The 14,862-nt window shown below is 41.9% G+C and overlaps 1 non-coding gene and 1 pseudogene across 1 annotated transcript; one reads left to right on the top strand and one right to left on the bottom strand.

The window, feature by feature from the left end:
• Nucleotides 1–7,532, bottom strand: part of LOC108697241 — a 145,674-nt pseudogene extending 138,142 nt beyond the window's left edge.
• Nucleotides 7,533–11,299: 3,767 nt separating this feature from the next.
• Nucleotides 11,300–11,392, top strand: trnai-uau. Its single transcript is given in 2 exon segments — nt 11,300–11,337; nt 11,357–11,392. It is a non-coding gene; the product is annotated as a tRNA-Ile (tRNA).
• Nucleotides 11,393–14,862: the final 3,470 nt, after the last annotated feature.

The following is a 14,862-nucleotide window of genomic DNA, read 5'->3' as shown; positions in this document are numbered from 1 at the left end:
TGATACTAAATTGTGCAGAACTATAGGTTCCATGCAGGATGCTGCCACTTAGCAGATTGATTTGTCTAAACTGGAAAACTGGGCAGCAAACTGGAAAATGAGGTTCAATGTTGATAAATGCAAGGTTAAAAAAAATAATATTAAAGCAAGTTATACACGAAATGGCAGTGTGTTGGGAGTTTCCTTAATTGAGAAGGATCTAGGGTTTTTTGTAGATAACACGTTGTCTAATTCTGGGCAGTGTCATTCTGTGGCTACTAAAGCAAATAAAGTTTTGTCTTGTATAAAAAAGGGCATTAACTCAAGGGATGAAAACATAATTATGGCTCTTTATAGGTCCCTGGTGAGGCCTCATCTGGAATATGCAGTTCAGTTTTGGACTCCAGTCCTTAAGAGGGATATAAATGAGCTGGAGAGACTGCAAAGACTAAGTGCAACTAAATTGGTTAGAGGGACGGAAGACTTAAATTATGAGGGTAGACTGTCAAGGTTGGGGTTGTTTTCTCTGGATAAAAGGCGATTGCGAGAGTACATGATTACACCTCACAAGTACATTAGAGGACATTATAGACAAATGGCAGGGGACCTTTTTACCCATAAAGTGGATCACCGTACCAGAGGCCACCCCTTTAGACTAGAAGAAAAGAACTTTCATTTGAAGCAACGTAGAGGGTTCTTCACAGTCAGGACAGTGAGGTTGTGGAATGCACAGCCGGGTGATGTTGTGATGCTGATTCAGTTAATGCCTTTAAGAATGGCTTGGATGATTTTTTGGACAGACATAATATCAAAGGCAATTGTGATACTAAACTCTATAGTAGTATAGGTATGGGTATATATAATTTATGTGAAAGTATGGAGGGGTGTGTGTATGGATGCTGGGTTTTCATTTGGAGGGGTTGAACTTGGTGGACTTTGTCTTTTTTCAACCCGATTTAACTATGTAGTTACAGACCACTTACAACAGGGGACATCAGTGCAGCCCTGTAATTGACACCTGCCATAGGCAGCCATAATTAAAGGGCCCACTACATCCTTCACCCACTGTTCCTCCCTAAATGATGTCCAAGTCGGTGGTAGGATGCCTGAATCTTTTTTATCCAACACTGCTGAATGCAGGCAGCATCATATTCAACAGGTGAGGTGCAGATGTTTACACTCATTTTAAAATCCGAAAACCTGAGAGTGCTAAGCATGGGATGAGATGCTAATTGCCAGGGTAAAACCAGGGTAGTTTCTGTCTGTTTTTTGCACCCTGTCCATAAGGTTGTAAATGAGTCCCAATGTCTCCTTGTGTAGGATTGTACAACTAAATACCATAAGAAAGTTTTCAGCCAAGAAAATTCTGCTGATGATCAAAAATGCAAGAAAAGATAAATAAGTACAGTGCACATGGACATAACACCTGGAATTAGCACCTGCCTTGAGGAAGATGTACTGTACTTACATGCAGCTAACTTGCACCTAGAGAATCACACACATATACACCATTCACAGGTCAATTCAATAAGAAAAACTTGTTTTACAACTTGCAAGTGATTAGTAAAAGTAGGTGGAAACTGCTTCAGCACTTAGAAAATTGCAATGCAAATTAATGCAAATATTTTGGACTCATTACGGTTGGATTTTTGAAGAAACAATACGCCAATGTGCTGTTTTAGACCTTTTATGTTGCACTTGTGTTTGTACGCTAGTCATCTTAGGCAAGGACCCCCCCCCCCCATCCCCTCATAGTGTGTCCCTACTATACAGAATAAACACAGAGACATATATGGTGGCAAAATCTGTGGAGGTCACAGCTTTTTTTTAACAATTTAACAAAAAATGACTAGGTACACCCTGACCCCAGCTGCGGCTAAAACATGGGCACACTGCCCATACCATAAAACCGGGGAGCAGGGATCATGGGGCAAAGCACCCTCTGTAACCAAACTGTAGCCCATCCCCTGCTCCCAACATTGTGTGCAAATGGCGCTAACTGGCCTCTTGCATGACTCAGACAAGACCATTCAGTCAAAGTCCGATACACACCAGTGAATTAATGGTACCCCTTAGGAAGGCAAAAACTCTAGTGCTTTGAAGCCAATTAGCACTATGAGGAAAATTCCTTCCTGACCCCTTCATGGTGATCAGTCACGAAGTACCCTGGAGCACCTTCCTTTGGATCCTTCTTCACCTAGGGAGGGAGGGTGGGAAACAAAAAACAACAGTTAGTCTGTCTGCAAAACTACCAACCTTCCCTTAAAGGAGAATTCAGCCTGTGGGGAAAAAAACTGTACCCCCCACCCCAGGTAGACCCCCCTCCCTCCTAAGTCCCCAGGCTAACTACCCCCCCAGGGAAATGCCCCAAACTCCATACTTACCTCTCACCGCAGATTCTTCCAGCGAAGTCACACGCATCCATCTTCTGGCTCCTCGGTAAGCTGACTGAGAGATCAGCAAGCGCAGAAATACCTATCTCCCAGTCAGCTTACAGAGGACGTGGAAGATGGATGCGTGCGACTTTGCTGGAAGAATCTGCGGCGAGGGGTAGTATGGAGCTTTAATGTGGCATTGTCATTGCACAGAATTCAACAAGCTGCAGCGGCTGTTTTATAAATAGTCATTATTATTTTCATATAGTTTATTGAGATATTAAACCCTATATATAAATAAAGGCAAATGGGTTCATTTACTTAACCTAGGGGTGCAAGTGCTGGAGCAGTAAGGGACACAAATGCCCCTTAATGCTCATCTGCACTTGCACCCCTGGGTTTGCTGATTGGGGCAGCATCAGGAGGTGTAGCAACCATGTCCTTACCACCTGCACTGATGCTCCCTGACTTGCAAAACATTTAGGAGGGTTATTTATCAAAATCCAAATTTATCTCATTATTTTCTGAAATATACTCCGACCAAATCCCGTTGGGTTATTTCCCCTTATGTATCAATACATTTTCCCGAAATACTCCAGTGCAGTAAAAAACTCGAATTCAAATCAAAGAATTTTTCTGCCTGGAAACTCTGTTTTTTGGATTCTTAGCACGAAAACCACAAAATCTTTGGATTTTTGCACGAAACCCATCGCAGATTAGGATATCTTCGGGACTTCTCCAATTGACTTATTGACAACCTCGACAGGTCTGAGATGCCGGATTTTCTAACTTTTTCCATGCACTGGGTATAGTAAATCAAATTTTCTGCCATTCGGACTTTAATAACTAACCCCCTTAGACATACACTGTACATCTAAATGATATGCAGAGTAGGGGGTGGGTGGGGGGATGCATACAGGCCTTACACAGACAGCACTTGGTTCAAGGGACATGCCGCAGGTCTCTGCACTCTGAAAAGGAGAGCAAAGGCATACAGATGTTCTTAAATTGCTCCACACAGTATGCTAATATAATGGCCAATTGCAACCTTTTTTGCACTTTGTACACCTCATAGGACATTTTGACTGCTGGGTTAAGGAGGAAGGAGGTGGTTCTAGCAAACTGACTCCTATGTGAGCCATTGATTTGCAACAGGCAATTGACAAATGTCATGACTGAGATGTCTAGCAGTAAAAAAATGTCAGGCTCAGGTCTAAAAACCTGTAAAACATCTCCATTAGCCACTGAAGACTGAAGTAAAGTTTGTAACTATGAAAGTTAGCCATTAAATGTTTCAAGTGTTGCAAAGTCCAAAACAAGGCCACGCTGTAAAACTAAAGATAATAACAGCATACTGTATGGAGCTCTGCACACTGACGAACGAGAGCCACTGAATGTAGAAAAAAAAGTTGTGTATGTCACAGTTAAACCCCTACATGATTCCAAAGGAACACAGTGCTTGCTCAGTTTGTAGGTGAATACCTGTAATCTGGAATGCCAACCCCATTCTCAAGGCTAGCCCTGGTTGTGAAATAGCCACTTCACTGTTACATGATTCATGATTTTAGCTACTCATCTGTTTATTTTCTTTCATGGCCATTTGAACCAAAGCGAAACCACTGGAACACTGCTGCCACTCTGTGGATTTTTTATGAAGTACACTCAAAATATTACAAACCGCAAAAAAAGCAGAGACAAATGATCTAACTGGTAGCCATAAAACTGCTTCCTCCTTCAGTAAATTAAAATAGTATTACACACAAACTGTGGACAACAAGCAGCTGCAAGAGAATTTAAGTGGGACCACCAATATTGTACAGGAGTATCTGGGGCAGGGCTGCCACCTTGGGGCCCCCACCCATTTATAAGATCCTCCAAATGTGATACCTGACACCCCTTCCCCAAGTACTTTTTACTTCTCCCTGCAATCGGGTGGTGGGTTGGTGGAGCACCAGCAGTTTTCAGTGTTAAAGGGTCTTGGCAGGCAGGTGCCACGATGGTCGGGGCCAACTCGGTTTTTCCCGAGTGTCCTGCTAGCCCAGGCCAACATCAGGGACCATAAATTGAATGTATCTTAAGGACAGCGTCATTTCCATCTCAGTTCAAAGCATCAGATATTACCACTAACATGTGTGTAACAGTAGCTACAGAGTGGGAACAGTGCAGGACCTCCAGGCGCGCTCCAGGCTGTTTTGCCGCCTGAGGCAGCGTTTAAAATGCCGCCCCACCTGGCCGTCGTGCTTACCTTAAAATCGCAGACAAGGGTCCAGGGGGGGGCGCATCTCTAGCGCAGTGAGCGCAATTGCTCACAGGTCTGCAAGAAATCTTCAATTATTTATTTTTAAACGGAGTGCAACCCAACGTTTCGGTGAGAAAACCCCCCCTTTGTCAAGCATACGGAATCAACAAGGAAGTGCCAATAAATACACAAGTAAATCATTCAATTAACGTGTCATAATTACTTGACCAATCAATTCAAGTGAAAATGCCATATAAAACACTTTTTCATACATGAGCAATATAAAACCAGCGCGCATGCATAGTGATACATACTAATATAATAAAGTGTAGGTGCTAAGTGATACAGTGCAATAAAATCCAACATCTATCCAAAAAGGGAAAATAAGTATAATGCCATACCATAACTCCTAGAAATTTTTAAATTGACAGATATACTCACAATGAAGTCATATCTTTTCAAAATCTATTAGTTTAACACACAATAAGTATTTATGTAGAGTTAGTCTTACCCTATATAGGGATAACAGGAGCAAGGAATAGCTGACCCTGATAAATAATTACGCTGAACTTTGTAGTATTCATCTGTAAAAGAAAAAAATTTTGTACAATAAAATCATCTTATCCATTTAATCTACAAAAAGCAAGACATATTGAAATCTTCATTAAGTCCCTTATTTTGAAGAAGCCAAATCCAATAACACTCCCTTTGGAGTAAAAGCATTTTCATATCCTGCCCTTGCCTAGTGGTTACTTTTTCCACTATTTGCCATCTCACTTGTGACACCTGATGGCCCTGAGTAAAAAAATGCATGGCCAACAGTGTCTCTTTTTTTGTCCTGCCCTTTTCTTTAACCTCGCCGACTTTGTCTGTTTTAAAATTACGTATCACCGATTTATGTTCATTTAAACAAATTTTTATCGGTCTTGTGGCTTGTCCTACATAGGATTTACCACACGGGCATTTTATACAATATATAACATTGTGACTGTCACAAGTGGAAAAGCAGTTCACTTGATGTTTGGTCCCCAATGATTGGTGCATCACCACATCTCCAGCAATAATACCATTACAGTGTCCACATTGTCTATAGGGAAAGGTTACTTTGGTGTTAGTCATTTGGTGTAGATCTCTTTTCTGAGTATGTCGCGGTTTAATAAGATCCCCAATATTTTTACCTCTTCGATACGAAAATACTGGGGGAAGATAAAATAGGTGTCCTATTTTTGGATCCTCTTGTAATTATTTTCTTGCATTCTACGGAATTCGTATCGAAGGTAGAAATAAATGGGATCCGTGTACTGTTTATTCCTGTTTTCTTACCCTTACTTAGGGTATCTTTACGGGGAATCCTTGAAACTTCCCCTTTAATCTGTAGTAATTTCATTATACCCTTTATCCACAAATTTCTTAATGACTTTAGATGCCTCGAGTTCAAACAACTCATCACCAGAAGTGATGCGTTTTACCCTTAAAGGAAAACTATACCCCCCCAAATAATGTAGGTCTCTATAAAAAGATATTGCATAAAACAGCTCATATGTAAAACCCTGCTTCATGTAAATAAACCATTTTCATAATAATATACTTTTCTAGTAGTATGTGCCATTGGGTAATCCTAAATAGAAAATTGCCATTTTAAAAAATAAGGGCCGCCCCCTGGGATCGTAGGATTCACTGTACTCACAAACATACCAACAAACCATACATGTTAGGTCACATGAGCCAATTAACAGACAGAGTTGTGCCTTTTGCTTCCTCACTTCTTCCTGTTACAGTTAGTGTTGTAGTATTTCTGGTCAGGTGATCTCTGAGGCAGCACACAGACCATCACGGAATGGTGGCTCAAGGCAAGAGATGTAAAAGGCCAATATTTACTTAAATATATATTCCAGTTTGGTAAGATTCTTTAATATGCCACTTAATATGATATGAACTCTCTGTTGCTTAAGTGTTCATTTTGGGGGTATAGTTTTCCTTTAATAGGTGGCTCTTAGGGAGACCCCTAAACACCCCTGATGGATGATAACTGGTTGGACGAAACAGGTTGTTCTTATCCGTTGGTTTAGTGTACAATGATGTAATGAACCTATTCCCCTGTCATTTGATGTTCACATCCAGGAAGTGCAACTCACTCACATGTGATTCAAAAGTAAATTTAATAGAGTTATGCACACTGTTCACATGTTCAACAAATTTAATTAAATTATCCAAACTGCTTGTCCATAGAAAAAACATATCGTCCACATACCTCATAAAGGAGTGTATGTGGCCCGAGTATTCAGTATGTGACAATATAAAAGTTTTCTCAAATTGATCCATAAATATATTGGCATACGCCGGAGCCATATTAGCCCCCATTACGCAGCCCTGTCAAAATAATTATTAGTTTGTACGCATTCGAGCAGTGTGCACAAAAAATGTATTATATGTGTAGGTGTTGATCCCTAGGATAAATAGGTCCGAGCGCACTCAATGCCTTCCTCATGGGGAATTGATGTATAGAGGTCTTCACATCGAGTGAGCAAAGTAAAAAATGTTCTTCTGGCATTGATGTGTTCTCCACCCTATTTAAGAAATCACCAGTACCAGTTAAACATGGTTTCAAAGATGGTAACACCTCCTGTAGGTATGAATCGACAAAAATGGCTAGGGGCTGCCAAATAGACCCTACATTGGAATACAATGGGACGCCCTGGGGGATTCTCAAGGTCCTTATGTATTTTCGGCAGAAAATAAATGTACGGTGTTTTAGGGGCCTGGATTAACAACAATTAGGCGATTTCATCAGAAATAATACCATCAAGAGTGGCCTCATTCAGCAAAATGTTTAGTTCCTCCTTAAATTTCAAAGTTGGATCTCGTGTCAATTTTTTGTAATGTAGGGGGTTATTTAAAAGTCGAAGAGCCTCCCGCACATAATTTGTTGTATTCAACATTACAATTCCCCCACCTTTATCGGCCTTGGTGATAGTAATGGAGGTGTTAGCCTGCAATGCTTTCAAAGCTTCCCTGGTCAAATTGTTATGGGTCCTGTTAATTTTACTCTGAGGCAATTTGCTAAACTCCTGTGTTAAAAGGATACTGTCATGGGAAAAAAAAATGTTTTCAAAATGAATCAGTTAATAGTGCTGCTCCAGCAGAATTCTGCACTTAAACCAATTTCTCAAAAGACCAAACAGATTTTTTTATGTTCAGTTTTGAAATCTGACATGGGGCTAGACATATTGTCAATTTCCCAGCTGCCCCAAGTCATGTGACTTGTGCTCTTTACTGCTGTACTGCAAGTTGGAGTGATATCACCCCCTCCCTTTTCCCCCCAGCAGCCAAACAAAAGAACAATGGGAAGGTAACCAGATAACAGCTCCCTAACACAAGATAACAGCTGCCTGGTAGATCTAAGAACAACACTCAATAGTAAAAACCCATGTCCCACTGAGACTCCTTCAGTTACATTGAGAAGGAAAAACAGCAGCCTGCCAGAAAGCATTTCTCTCCTAAAGTGCAGAAACAAGTCACATGACTTGGGGCAGCTGGGAAATTGACAATATGTCTAGCCCCATGTCAGATTTCAAAATTGAATATAAAAAAATCTGTTTGCGCTTTTGAGAAATGGATTTCATTGCAGAATTCTGCTGGAGTAGCACTATTAACTGATGTGTTTTGAAAAAAACATGTTTTCCGATGACAGGATCCCTTTAATATTGACTCAAATGTGTCAATTGAGGGGAAACCCCCAGGAGGTATATAGTTACTTTTTGCAGCTAGTTTAGATTTTAAAGTTGGTAACATTTTATCCTTCTGCACAGTGGTTGGTTTATCAGAAAAAAATACTTTCAATTTAAGTGATCTAATGAACCTAAATACATCGATAGTTAAGGCAAATGGGGGTACAGTTGTGAGTTCATTGTGAGTATATCTCTCAATTTAAAAATTTCTAGGAGTTATGGTATGGCATCATACTTATTTTGCCTTTTTGGATAAATGTTGGATTTTATTGCACTTAGCACCGACACTTTATTATATTAGTATGTATCACTATGCACGCGCACTGGTTTTATATTGCTCATTTATGTGTTTTATATGGCATTTTCACTTGAATTGATTGGTCATGTAATTATGACACTTTAATTGAATGATTTACTTGTGTATTTATTGGCACTTCCTTGTTGATTCTGTATGCTTGACAAAGGGGTTTTCTCCCCGAAACGTTGCATTGCGCTCCGCTTAAAAATAAACATTAAAGATTTCTTGCAGACCTGTGTGCCATCGGATTTTTACTTGCCGACAGTATCTACAGAGGACATGAATGCTGTGGCTACTGGGGGTACTGCTAAGAGCTATAAGGGAGAACAGTGGGACACTGATCAATTTACCATTTATATGAAAATAAATTCCCTTTGGAGGATTCTGCTGTGGGTTTAAGTCAGTGAATGGTGTGTATGTTAAAGCATGTGCTGACTGGTTACAGAACTCAGAGACCGAGACCTCAGACACACTGATATATATTTCACTAACCCCCCCACCCAGTTACTCCGCCCATTTATTACCATTGCAAAGCTGCTTTTTTTACTCGGCCCGTGTAGTGCTGAGAGGTTCTTGTGATTTTGCAGGGGGCCGCCATCTCTACTCATGCTGTTTACCTAGCAACTCAAAAGCGAATCTTAACTAAGGGACGGGCCTTGGCAGCCATCAGAATCCAATAGAATATTAGCACATGCCAGGGATGTATTCTCCTCCCCCAGGATCCATGTGATATAGTAATGTATAGGGAAGAGATTGGTGCTTATCTTCAGGCCCGGATTTGTGAAAAGGCCACCAAGGCCCGGGCCACGGGTGGCAGGATTTAAGGGGACGGCACGCTGTCCAACCACATTGGTTCAGAAATGGGGATGCGTAGAAAGTACAATATTTTTTTTCAATCTCCTGTGTGCCAATCCCAGGTGCTCCAGACCTGATTAAAATTTGCATATGTGCATGAATAAAAGGGACGGAAAGAGGGTGACAAATGACAGCAGGCCTAGGGGCGCCCGCTATGTAAACCCAGCCATGCTTATCTGCCTGGCACAGACTGAAAACTAGTTATTTTCTAACATCAGAGGTTTACACATCCACTCCTGCCTTATAAATACCGTACTGCCAATGGTAACATATGGTCACATCACTTCCTATAGGGTTGCCACCTCTTGCTAATAGCAGACACAGATGGCCATGGGAAATGCACCTAATAATATAAGTTCTGATTCTGAATTAATGACCTGAGTTAAGGCAGACTTTGTTACCCGCAGTAAATCTGTTCTAGCATGGGTGACAAACCTCACAAAATCTCAGATGGTACATAATGAAGATTTAACAAATATCCTGGTCTGCCAGAGCCCTTAGGGCAATGACACACAAGAGGTGTGGTAAAACATACATAACACTTCATTTTTAAGTTAACTATTAGTGTTATACAATGGACAATTGTAAGCAACTTTGCAGTTTGTTTGCATTATTTATTTTGTATAGTTTTTTATTGATTTGCCTTCTTCTTCTGAGTCTTTCCAACTTTGAAATGGGGGTCACTGACCCCATCTAAAATCAAATGCCGTGTAAGGCTACACATTTATTTTTATTACTAATTTTTATTACTCATCTTTCTATTCAGGCCATCTCCTATACATATTCAAAGCTCTTGTTTAAATCAGTGCATGGTTGCTAGGGTAATTTGGACCCTAGCAATCAGATTGATGAAACAGCAAACTGGAGAGCTGCTGAATAGAAAAACTGATTAACTCAGAAACAACAAATAATAAAATTTTTAAACCAATAGCAAATTGTATCAGAATATCACTCTCTACATCATACTAAAAGTTAATGCAAATGTGAACAAAGGTGATTTTAGGAAAAAACGAAGAAATTCATATTTTATCACCAGCAATTCACTTTATAGCTGGTGGAGAAGCATTTTGGGGACTGGTCTGGTGCATTATTCTCTTGAGTGCAGCAGCATCTCCCCAGATGTCCAAAGTACATTTTGCGGCTGTGGAAAGCAGAAGTTTTTTTCTACTGTTTATGTGCTCAGTTCAAAACAGAAGCAAGATGGTGGGTTGTGCTCACTAGAATAGTGCTAGTGTGTGATTTAAAGTGAAGATGAGGGCTGGCACAGGATCTGAGACAAGCAATTATAAATACTTGTAGTCCCACACAAATTGGCTTTCCTCAGTGATTAACCCTGCATGAGAGGAAGATACCATTTTTGCATTTACTGTCTGATCACTTGCAGACTCCCCTACACATTTGCATTTACTATCTACAATGTAGTAGAAATTAATATAGCCAGCTAGACGGATACTGCTTTTTTTTTTGCAATTATATTTACAATTAAAAAAACTGAAATTTCTTGTAAATGTATATTGGAAAGTTGGTTAATGTTACTGTACATTTTCATAAGGTGGCAATCCCTTTTGAGTTGGAGGAACGAGGCCCACATAGGGTCGAGATGAGTTTAGGCTAGGCCCCCTCCCCCGCTAGATGTGTATTGTGAGTATCGGCTGTCAGCCCCCACTCTCTCTCACAGGGAGTTACAACAATAGGTCCCCCTTTTCGGCGGGAAAAAAGGGGGCGGGCTGAAGGGCGGAGCCAGGGGGCAGGTAAGCCAGGAAGGGGCTTTTTAAGGAGGAGCAGGAGGCCAGTAAAACATAACCTGTTTTTTCTTTCGTCGAGGGCTCCAGTGGCGCAATCGGTTAGCGCGCGGTACTTATATGGCAGTATCTGTTGGGCAATGCCGAGGTTGTGAGTTTGAGCCTCACCTAGAGCACGGCTGGAACTTTGCAGTTTCCCCCCAGGGCATTGAAAGAGCCAGGAAAAAAGTAAACCGGGCCATGCACAAGATCATGTGTTCCTCAGGTAACGGGGTAATTAGACATGACAATATAAGGTACCGACAAACACAGCTTTTTAGAAAGGATAAAGTACATTTGACAGAGGAAGGTTTGGATTTGTTCTGGGCAAACTTCAGGAATTATATAGAAGAATGGTGGAGGTCGCAGGAGGTCTAGGTGGGCCATGGAAAAGGATAGGTGGCACCCTTCCCTTCTTTTCCATTGGGTGGCATCAGTGCGGCTCCAGGAAGATGGATGGTTTTTTCAGTGAAGTGCAGGCCTACCCTCGGAAAGTCGCGAGTGTGGAGCAGACTTTGACTGCACGGTCTTGTCTGTGTCATGCGAGAGGCTGGGTTAGCGCCATTATTGCACATGATAGGGAGCAGGGGATGGGCTACTGGTTGGTCAACAGCGGGCGCTCTGCCCCATGATCCCTGCTCTCTAAAATAACTGTTTGGTACGGTGTGGGCACCAGGCCCACGTTCTTGGCGATTATAGGAGCCGCAGCTGGTGGTCAGGGTGTACCTAGTCCTTGGCACATATATATATAACTTTGTTAATAAAATACGTGACCTCCACAGATTTTGCCACCTTAAGAAGTCTCCGTGTCGTTATTCCAGGTTTTTATTCAGGTTGGTGGTAAGCACAACGGAAGGGGGTAGGGGGATCCTTAGCCTAGGAGGAACGAGGCCCACATAGGGTCGAGATGAGTTTAGGCTAGGCCCCCTCCCCCGCTAGATGTGTATTGTGAGTATCGGCTGTCAGCCCCCACTCTCTCTCACAGGGAGTTACAACAATAGGTCCCCCTTTTCGGCGGGAAAAAAGGGGGCGGGCTGAAGGGCGGAGCCAGGGGGCAGGTAAGCCAGGAAGGGGCTTTTTAAGGAGGAGCAGGAGGCCAGTAAAACATAACCTGTTTTTTCTTTCTCCCACCCTCCCATCCCAGGTAAAGAGCAAGAAGATACGAAAAGACGGTGCTCCAGGGTTTCTAGCAACCGATCGCCCTTATGGGGTCAGGAAGGAATTTTTCATCAGGCTGCTAATTGGCCAAAAAAGCACCTGAGTTTTTTGCCTTCCTCTGGGGCACCATTATCTGTGTAGGTCAATAGGTACCACCCTGACACAGCTGCGTTTTCAGTGACAAGGCATCAGTGCGGCTCCAGGAAGATGGATGGTTTTTTCAGTGAAGTGCAGGCCTACCCTCGGAAAGTCGCGAGTGTGGAGCAGACTTTGACTGCACGGTCTTGTCTGTGTCATGCGAGAGGCTGGGTTAGCGCCATTATTGCACATGATAGGGAGCAGGGGGATGGGCTACTGGTTGGTCAACAGCGGGCGCTCTGCCCCATGATCCCTGCTCTCTAAAATAACTGTTTGGTACGGTGTGGGCACCAGGCCCACGTTCTTGGCGATTATAGGAGCCGCAGCTGGTGGTCAGGGTGTACCTAGTCCTTGGCACATATATATATAACTTTGTTAATAAAATACGTGACCTCCACAGATTTTGCCACCTTAAGAAGTCTCCGTGTCGTTATTCAGGTTTTTATTTAGGTTGGTGGTAAGCACAACGGAAGGGGGTAGGGGGATCCTTAGCCTAATACATCACTATCCACAAATCCCATTGTGCCTCAAAAGCACAGAGATGCCAACCTGGACCCGTAGGGTTGAGGGACTTTGAAATGCATCTGCCTTTCAGAGACTCTGTGCTCCTCCACTCCCTAGAGAAAGACTTCAGGTGTCAGATTCCATTGCTTCGCTATGGAACAAGGCAGGGCAGGAGTTGTATTACATTGTATGCCTAAAGCTGGCTCAGAAGCTATGTCCTAAAGCAGGAGTCAGCCATCCTGGGGATAACTGACTATAGAGGATTTGCTTAGAATACTTCCCAACTGTCATGCTTTTTGCAAAACAGTCCAGCTGTCCCTGGTTGTCCTTGGCTTCTCTTTTGTTCCTCCTGGCTAACACTCTGCTTCCTGCAGCTGAACAAAAAATACAAGATGGCCATGTTTCTTTAGATACAGGAAGCAGAGAGAGGGGGCAGAAAGAAAGCTAAGCAGAATGGGAAAGTGTTTTGGTTTTAGTATTCGTTTTGTGCAAATGGACATGAGGTTATGCTTTTATCTCACTGGCATGTCTGGAATTTATGGAGTGCTCACTGGCTATTTTTGCACTGATCATACTGGCTTTTCTGGGGTTAATACGCTGATTATTCATTTTCTGTAGAAGTTACACTGCCTTGTCTGGGGTTACTATCCATTTTATTTAGTGATTATGCTGGCGAATGTGGGGTTAATTTGTCCTTTATCCATTGTATTCAGGGATAAACTGGCATGATTGGGGTTACTATGCTCTTTATCCATTTTATTTACTGATTATATGGACATATCTGGAGTGGGGTGTGTAAAATGGGTGTGGCATATAGGAGCGTGGTCACAAAGCGGCATGGATAAACAAATTTTCAACACACTAGGCACGGCAGACCTTTTCGTCCCTCATTCTACAATTAAGGTTGCCACCTTTACTGAAAAATATTACTGGCCAGTGGGGGGCGGGCACCAAAAGGGGGCGGTCCGTGACCCAAAAAGGGGACGGAGCTACGTGGCATGCTGCAAAAGGGGCGCAGCAACATCGCAGAGATGTCCACAGCGCTGGAAAAAAGGTAAGTTCTGTGCGAATTGGGGGCAGGCCAGGGGCTTTTATTAAAGGGTATTACAAATTACCGGCAACTGCATTGCCGGTAAATTTGTAATACCGGCCCCGGTGGCAACTCTATCCACAATGTTGGGTTGGCACAGAAAAGTGCAAAAAGGTTAGGGTCACTGACCTTGAAAGAAAGCTACTGACCAAACTGTCTGGTCTAAAACTGTCTAGAACTGCTAATAACACTGATACCACTAAAAAATAAAAAAAAAAATACATTGTAAAGTGTTCATAGAAATAGTTACATCAATTTATTTTTTAAGTTTAGATCCCCTTAAATATTTAATATATTTTCACAGAGGTGATCTGTTTCTGGAAAATGATATAGCTCATACAGTTACTGGTTATACTGAATTAAAGTCATTTGCAGATAGGATTGCCACCTGGCCAGTAAAAATGATGGTTGATTCCAATGTTATTAATAGGGAAAAAAGATAAATATATAGGAAGGCCGGTATTTTTTTTACAGAAAAGATGGCAACCCTATTTGCATATCACCTACAGTGCTAAGTTACACGAGATACATTCTGATTATTTAACTCGAGAGAAAGCAGGCAGTGTGACTGCTGGGGTGCCTAGATTGTTAAAAGGCCCCAGTGGAGGGGCACTGACCATTCTATGTTTCAATAATTTTTATTGGAAATTTTTTTCAATTATTAACAGCATTTGTCAAATTAATGACATATCAACATACATAACTGTTTACATAACA

This window comes from Xenopus laevis, chromosome 7S (assembly GCF_017654675.1).
Source record: "Xenopus laevis strain J_2021 chromosome 7S, Xenopus_laevis_v10.1, whole genome shotgun sequence".
NCBI classification, from domain to species: Eukaryota; Metazoa; Chordata; class Amphibia; order Anura; family Pipidae; genus Xenopus; species Xenopus laevis.
The sequence above is the reverse complement of the archived record's forward strand: the minus strand, read 5'-3'. Positions and strand labels throughout refer to the sequence as shown.